We start from the raw sequence: 8,684 nt of genomic DNA on the forward strand, positions 1-8,684 counted from the left end.
GTGCCTGCACATAACGGCGCATCTCCCTCCCAACTCTTTTCCAATCCGCTAGGGAGAGCGATCCCTCCTCCACGAACCAAGGGCTAACATGTCTAAGAAAATGCATAAGCTCCTCCAACCGTTTGAGGGACACATTGAACCCGTTCTTTGCCAACAAACGCTGCAACATAGTACTCAAGATTTTTTCTTCCTTAGTTAATGCGTGCCCCATGAATCCTGTGATTGCTTACACTTAACCGGTCAGCCTTTACCGGCGGGACTGCAGCTCCCTGGTAAGAGCCGCCCTCAACCTTGAAAAAGAAAGAAAAGGAGAGAAGATTACCTGTCCTTCAGGTCCCTGTTCGAGGCGCCACCTGCCACGGACCACCCTGTCGGTGGGCTCCAGTTCGAGGGAAAGCAGGGAGAAGGAACGAGGAAAGTTGAGAGGTCGGCGCAGGAATGACAGTCTGGCACACTACGGGTTAAAGTATGCAGCTGCAAATTTTACTGAGAGTATATGTTGGTATTTATACATTTTCTTTCCAAGGTTCAAACAATGCAATCTTCATTCTGCTTATGTTTGTAAATTATCTTTGTGTCTGCATATGCGGTTTATCATGCATTACATGTTTTTAAGGTTTTGCTCTCCGGAGGGAGGTGGTTTATCAGTAACACCTGTTTACTCCCTCTTTAGGAATGTCAAGGCTTACAACTTTTCTCAGTCTTGTAACTCTTTTCAGTTTCTTATGATCTTATTTTTAAAACAGCTGGACATATTCTTTTATGTATAATGTTTGACTACTTTTATATATATTTTCTATATATTTTTACTCTTATTAGTAACTATACTTTGATTCATAATTGATTGTTTGTTAAACATTAAACTACTCTATTGATTTGTATTACATATGAAAATTAGTGAAGCAAGATGTTTGAACAAATCCTTATTGTGGGAGGTCATGTCTTGTAAAAGTTCTGCTTATGCATTCATTCTGTTTTTTCTGTCCCCACTGATATTTGTGGTGGGAAAAACCTCTTTGTGTGTTCATTAGTAGTGCCACTGAGTCTAACAAGCTCATGAGGTGGTGTTATATTTGGATCAACAGTGTATTGTGTTCATTCTTAAGAAAGTACATATTGATAGTTTATCAGAACAAACAGACTTCTGGTACAGAATGACAAACACATGAATAGATGCCACAATCTTTAAACTTAAGCGGGTAACTGAGCATGCTAGGCAACATTTCTGATGCTGTGCATACTGGGGGCGCTGGGGGCTAAGCTCCGTGGAGCACAATCCACCTTCCCGTCGTCTAGAACGCGGACAGCGCCGCCTCACTACGGCTATGGTGCCGTGGGTGCGGCACCCTATGCTGATTTTCAGGTCATCTAGAAGAAACCAGTTTGTACTACAATCTTTATACCGCTATTGTCTTGACAAATCCTAATTGCCACAGACCCTGGATCTCCCATCCCTGTGCCATGACCCTCACTTTATCCTCAACCACCAGTGATGATCTTCTGAATATCACTGCATTTCATGTATCACTGTTGAGCCATTATCCCAGGAAGGAGAGGATTCCTGCTATATTAAATTTTAAATAACCCAATTCCATAATTCCATTTTTGTGGGTTTAATTCTGCATCCACTCCAGATACCATTTATCACAAGAATCCTCACAGAAAACAGAACCATCAAAAGGTAATAGAAGTGAACTTCAATAAAGGCACTATTTACAAAGGCATGGGGGAGGGAAATGGAAACCTGAAGCTGCCCTCCACTGTCTGAAGTCTGACTTTGAGGTTTTCTCCACGATGAAGAGCTTGGACATTATGTGTTAGATGATGGACAGAGAGGGAGTGATTTTCAAGAGATAGACAATTATAAATAGAGCTGCAATAAACATTCTGGTGCAAATGTCTTTGTAGTAAAAGGATTTTTGCTCTTCTAGGTAGATACCTAGTAATGGAGTGGAGAGATCATATGGAAGATCAACTTTCAGATCTTTGAGAATTCTCCTTATAATGGAATTGAAATACATTCTTCTTAGTAAAGTATTGCAAGAATGGAAAAATGAATGTCCAATGTATGCAAAACTAACTGGAACCAATTCATAAACCATTACATGCTCACATGAACAATAAAACACAAATATAGTCTAGTACAGGGGACAGGGAAGGAGGGGGGAGAAGGGAGGATAATTGACAGAAGGAGGGAGGGTATGTGGGCATCTCACCTAATTGGCACAATATGTGGTTGGATATCATGGCCCCTGGGTGAGGGGTTCTTTTATGACTCGAACTTTACCTTGGAACTGAGAACAATGTAATATAAAAATTTGTAGCCACATATTATTCTGAAATAAAAAATAAAATAAAGAGATTAACACAATCATATTTGCATATAATAAATGTAACTTTGGGTCCAGTAACCAGACATATGTATAAAGAAGTCTGGCTGAGAAAGGAAGATAAAAATTGAATCGTAGCTAGAAGTGGTTACAAGATGGAGAAGGATTTATTGAATGTTTAAAGAGACTATAGTGTGTCAGTTAATGGGAAAAAGCTGGTGTTGAGGCAGATATTGGAGAGAAAATTCTGTAGCTGAATGAATCGATGATCAATACAACTAAGATGACATAGAACCTAAGGATGAGAGTATATCTGGTGCAGGTGCACTTTGCTTCTGAGTCTTGTGAGAAACAGAACAGAAAGGAGGTCGGTTACTGTAAATGATGTCCAAGGGAAAATATTGAGGAAATAGTCCCTATGGGTTTAAATTTCTCCATGAAGGGGGAAGTGATACCCAGGTTACCAGGAGAGTTTTAATGTAGAGATTTGTGGTGAGTTTGTGAAGAGTGGCAAAGATTTGGATACACTGGCATGAGTAACGGGAAAGACAGGACCACTCAGAATTGTTGGGAGTCCAAATGAAATGCAGCATCATGAATTACAGCTCCTGCCTTGTGTGATTTCTTCACTATCCCTTGGCTATTAGGAAACCGGGAGTGAAAATATAGGTAGCTTGTCGTAGGGTCCAGACTTTGCCGGAAGGGTGACTGGCCATGGAGTTTAGACTGCGAAGGGATGAAAGTGCTAGACCTGGGCTGGTGACCTGGCACACAACACAGGTTTAGATGCTACAAATTCTTGTTAGATCAAAGAGCAGGTAGACACAAAATGAATCAGCTGCAACAAGCAGCATTTGGCAATTAAACAACATTAGCACAATAGTGTTAAAGACAGTCCCGACTTGCATCCACTTATCTATTTGGCTTCCTCTAACCTGAATCTCTTTTTCTTTCAGCATGATATATGTCCCTTGACTCCCTCTTCCCAACCCACATAAACTTTTGCTTATTGGCAATCTCCTCACAAGCAATGCTCTCTTTGTCTCACCTCCTACCTCCAGGATAACATCCATGTTACCCACCCCAATAGTGGACACATTTGGGACCCAGTTATCAATTAAGCCTGTGATATCTTTATGTTCCTCACTTTCCAGTCAGGAAACCACACCATTCAAGTCCAAGTACCTGTGTGCTTCCACAGCACATGAGCATGCCCCACATAACCGGTTCCTTAGCACCATCTACACTTTTCTTCAGATCCTCCTTCAACCAGCCCGGTGTGCACCACAGCAATAACCCCTCAACCACTCCCACACACCCTCACTCACCTGTGTGATCCTCTGTTCACTGAACACTTTTTCTGAGACATGATTAAACCAGTATTTTCGGTAATACATACCTATCTTTGTTCTGCTTTAACAGATATGGAATATCAATCTTGTTTAATCCTCTCAACTTTCCTAATGCGGTGAACCTTTAATACAGACCCTGTGGGTCATGACCCAGAGGTTGAGAATTGCTGCTCTAAGGGATATAAAAGACACAATGAGAGAAGGTGTGAGCTACAATATAATTTCATGAGGGCAAAGAGATGGGTAGCAGCCCATCTTCTCAAACTTCCTCAGGCAGGGAAGAGGGTGTGGCAGGACATAATATCCATTCCTTGACAACAGCTGCAGGGCACTGGTCACCTTTTGGAGGCCAAAAGCAACTAGGAAGAAGTGAACTAACTCCTACCATTCCTGATTAAGCACACACTCTAGGTTCCCCAAAACCTCTGTCCCCAAGACAGCACAGAGAAAACACATGACTCTTAGGAGAATATTTATTAGGAACAATCTCTTGATTCTTATTTTAAGGGAGTGAATTTTCCTCTCAGGAAATGCGGGGAAGCAGAGAGACCCTGCAATCTCAGCAGTGTAGGGGGGCCGGAAGGTGCCTGGCCAACTTGAAACCTACATGGGTTCATGGATGGGGCACAGGCTCTCTGTTGGCCATGGTTGGGGCATGGTCATGACACAATTGGGGGCTGCCCTTTCTAGAGAATCTTCTTGCCCCTTCAGTTTTATTCTGCATTTAGAAATCCACTGCCAACAACTAATGTGATGTTCAGTAGGAGGCCATCCCTTCAGTGACAGGGATAGGGAAGACATGTGCTCCTAAGCATGTCCTCATGCATCTTGTCTACGTTTCCATGAGGGGTGCACAGAAGAGTCTGCCTGCCATTCTTACTTGTAAGTTCTCTGTTGTCTCACGCTTGGTATAAAACGGAGATTGTCTTAGGGCTCTCTGTCCTTCCTTTGACCACACGTAAGGAGGCAGGAGGGAATAATCCAAACTGGCAACTGAATTTGTTGTCCCAAACTGTTCTACATGACTAGCTTTAAAGCTTCTTCTAGGTGGGAGCTTGGAGATCCCACCTTCAGAATTTGGTGTTCCCATGTGTTCCAGTTGATTCAGAAGTAAGCTCACTCTTGAGGGTCGTGAATTATTATTCCCTGATTTCCTAGGCCTTTCACAGAGTTAGACCCACCCAGACCCTTACCTGAAGACCTATCTAGATCACTTAACAGATGATCTTTTCGGCCATACCTCAGGCTAAGTTCCTGATCCTTCTCAGTGTCCTTATTAAGTGAAGCATTTCTCAGCATCTCTCTTCGATGCTTCCAGTTTGGCTGAATCCAAAATTCTCTTGTGATGATGCTGCCCTGTTTTCTTCAGAAGCTTAGTGCTGACAGAAAAATCTCCAGAAGGATGGGGTTAGAATACAACCTTGGAGCACCGGCTGGGGAATGTTGCCAACTGGAGGACAAAAGTCTTCCAGGGATTTCTTCATCACAGAGTATAAACCCCACATAATTGCTGTTCTTTCTGTGACACATTCCAGATCAGGTGGGAAATGTCAGAAGGTATAACATACTGTGCCTCATTCTGGGGTTTTTGAAAACATGCTTCCCGGAACTTAATCTTGAATAGGGAAACAGGTGATAGGACTGGGAGCAGGAATTGAAATTGGGCCTGAGACTGGACCTGAATGAGGGTTAAGGACTGGAGACTGGGCAGGGTTTAACACATGGAGAGAGGTTGGAGATGGTTAATTACTGGGGATTCTTCAGCTGTGAATGTATTGGAGATTGAAGAACAAAGATATTGAGGAACAGCCACCTGGGACAAGCACAACAAAGGGCAAGGACTCACCCTGAAGGGACAGGAGATGCCAGGAGAGCTAGATGTATTTTGCTCTGTGTCATCCTCAAAGTTCTTAGGACACAGAAGCTGCTGTCCATGTGTGGGTCTCTGCTTTGCCTCTGCTGGTTCACAAAGGTAGGGAATCTGCTGAGTCATACTTGCTGGCAAATGATACTAACATTGTCCATGAAAAATTAACCACGTTTTGCCATGTATACTGTGCACCCACGTTTTTGGCCTGAACATTCTGTAAAACACAGCCCAGCTCTAGGCCAGAAGAGACACATGTGGGGAGGGCTAACACTCCTCTGTAAACATGCAGATTGTGCCACTCTTCCACAGCCACCCACTCTGTCAAGGCTGCCCCTTCCCTTGATCCCGGGAGCCATTCGCTCCTCACCACTTCAGAGGCCACAAACAACTTTCCCACACGTGGCCACTGGGGCAGGAGATTCTGAACTGATCAATCCAAAGGCAGCCATGATGGTCCCTGAGGCCAGCACAGGGTTCACAAAACCCTCTGTGCAGGGCTCCAAACCATCTCTGCAAAGGGCACACAAACCCTCTGCGCAGGGCTCCCAACCCCATATCACAGCCACACCTTGGACTACAAATTCCATCCCACAAGGACAGGGCCTTCCTCACCAGCCCCACCACAGTCCCCTCCCTTGGTTATGGCACCAGGCGGAGGCCACACTGGCCCACCCCCACCACATCTTGGATTCTCCTGCACTGGAGCACCACAAACTCAGTAGACCCAAGAAGAAAAGCACAACAGCTCCTGGAGGCCCATTGGACACCCCCACTCCAAAGCTGTATTACCCACATATGATGTACATTCTTGTTTAACCCTCAAAAATTGGGGCAAAAAGTTGCACATTATACACGGCAAATTTTGGTACTTGGGAGTCTGGCCTAAGTTGCTTTGGGAAAGAACCTGTTTTCTTTGCCTTTTCCTTCCACATCATGAAATCGCCCTGGTTTTAAACTTGTCTCTCCAAGAGGGCCAGAACATCAACTTGGGCAGGGAGAGATAAACAGACGTTACAAGGTTGGCTGCAGGGTCTCCCACAAATGAAGCCTTAGAAGGCGAAGGGGAAGAAACTCTGAAAAAGGAGGCTCCTGCAGGAGAATTACGACATTGCTTGGAGGGTCAGTGCCTCTGATTGCTGGGACATAGTGGACAGCTCATTAGCACCTCAGAACTTATTTAGAACAAGCTTCCTTAGATGGAAGGGCTCAGGTTGAGTCACAGTTAAAGTGCCATCTGCTGGTGATGGAGCAGACAGCCTGTTGGTTCCTGATGATAAATGTGGGAATCCGTGGCACCATTTTCTGGGATAAACTTGGTAAGAGATGGACATTTCTGGAAAAAGCAGAGATCAAAAAAACTTGAGGGGGTTCAGAGAGAAAGTCACCTCTTATTACAGAACAACATCTGCTCCCTTAGTATCCCATGTTGGGAGGGGAAGAAAGGCAAGTGGCTGGGGTACAGAATGTCTTCTGGGAATGTGGAATCCAAGGGAGGAACAGGCATTGCGAGCAGAGAGTGACTGAGTGGTGAGGGTGAAGTGTAGTCACATAATGGGGTCCTCAGGTCAGGAGAGAAAATGGAGGGTGGAGGTGAAGAAGGTTCAGACAGAGAGGCAGGCTTTAGTTCTCCTGGAGGGCTTCCTGGGAGTACAGAGGACAGAGTGAAGGAATATTGTCTGGATACACAGCTGACGAATGTGGATGGTACCATGGTGCTAACCTGGGGGCTACAGAAGTCAGGGGGCACAAAGCTGTGACCAGGACCAGGGCAAGGAAAGGGGAGTGTTCTGGTCTAGCAGGGAGGGGCCACCTGAAGCCTGTTCCCCCTCACATCACCCCACCCTCTGTCGCTTACCCCCACTCACATCCCCTTCCCATGACTATCAGCTCTCATGACCATGGCAGGATGCACTGAATCCATGAAATGTATACAGCATGCTTTCCAAAGGGTCCAGGGAACACACAGAAAGACTCATCACCTTTTCAGAGTAGAATTCAGCTTCCCTCACTCTTCTGCTTGTCCTTAGGTAACTCTCTGAAATGGGCAAACCTGGAGAGTAAGTGATATGTAAGGAAGATAGGAGCACAGGGATTATACTGGAGTCCCTTTAGGGGAGAACCTTGGGTTATTAAACTCTGATTTCACAATATTAGCTGACAAGTTGAAATGATCAGCAGTAATATTAACAGATTCAAGTCTGTGTGGTTTCATTTCTGAAGTACATTACCCCACATGCTGCTCAAAACCACCACATAAAGCTCAGATATCAGTGGTTACTTCAAAGAGGAAAATGAGCACCCAGGAAGTCAAAGTGCTGATACAGTCAGGAGACAGAAGTGCTGACTCCAAACCAACCTGTAGTCTTTCCTGGACATCTCCCTTGGCCACCTATGGGGGATTACCCAGTACCTGGGTCAGTCACTTGTTCCTGCCCACAGATGGGCAAAGCAGAGACCCTGAGACCCTGAGACCCTGAGAAGTGTTTCGTTGCTTAATATCTTCCTAGGAGCCTTCCTTGAAGGGTTCTATTTTCACAGAGAGACCGTATCTAGCAACTGACATCCCCTGCTAGCATTGACCTAGCGCCTCACGGAAGTGACAGGAAGGTTCACCACAGGGAAGCTTGGTCAAATACACAGAACCTTACCTTTCAATATTCCACCTTCCTCTTGGCTCTGCCCTGATGCTGCTGAGAACAAAAAGAAAGGAATGAGAAGCTGAGACTCACTTCTCTCACACCGCTTCCCTAACAGGCTCAGACACTTGTTATCCAAGAATAACATTCCTCTCCATTTTGACAAATAAAAAGGTGCTCCTCTTATCCATTTTTAAAAGTGAAAGAATATTTCCCATTTTCCTTCTTTGAGAAAATCAAGGGAGGATTTTGTTGTAGAATCTCCTCCCGGTGTTCTCAGAAGTCCTCTGCTCAAGGAGGACACAGAAACCAAGTCACATCTGCTCCCTCAGAGGACCCTGTATTCTGAGGACAGAGCTTGGATGGTCTGGACATTGCTCTCCTGAGCAGTTCCACATGAAGCAAGGGTTAGCTGAGTGATACCTAATATGGGGAAATGACACCCAAGTGTCATTTTCTTTTTTTTTTTTAAATTTTTTCTGTTTATTTATTTTTA

The sequence above is a fragment of the Nycticebus coucang genome, chromosome 13 (genome assembly GCF_027406575.1).
Source record: "Nycticebus coucang isolate mNycCou1 chromosome 13, mNycCou1.pri, whole genome shotgun sequence".
Taxonomy (NCBI): domain Eukaryota; kingdom Metazoa; phylum Chordata; class Mammalia; order Primates; family Lorisidae; genus Nycticebus; species Nycticebus coucang.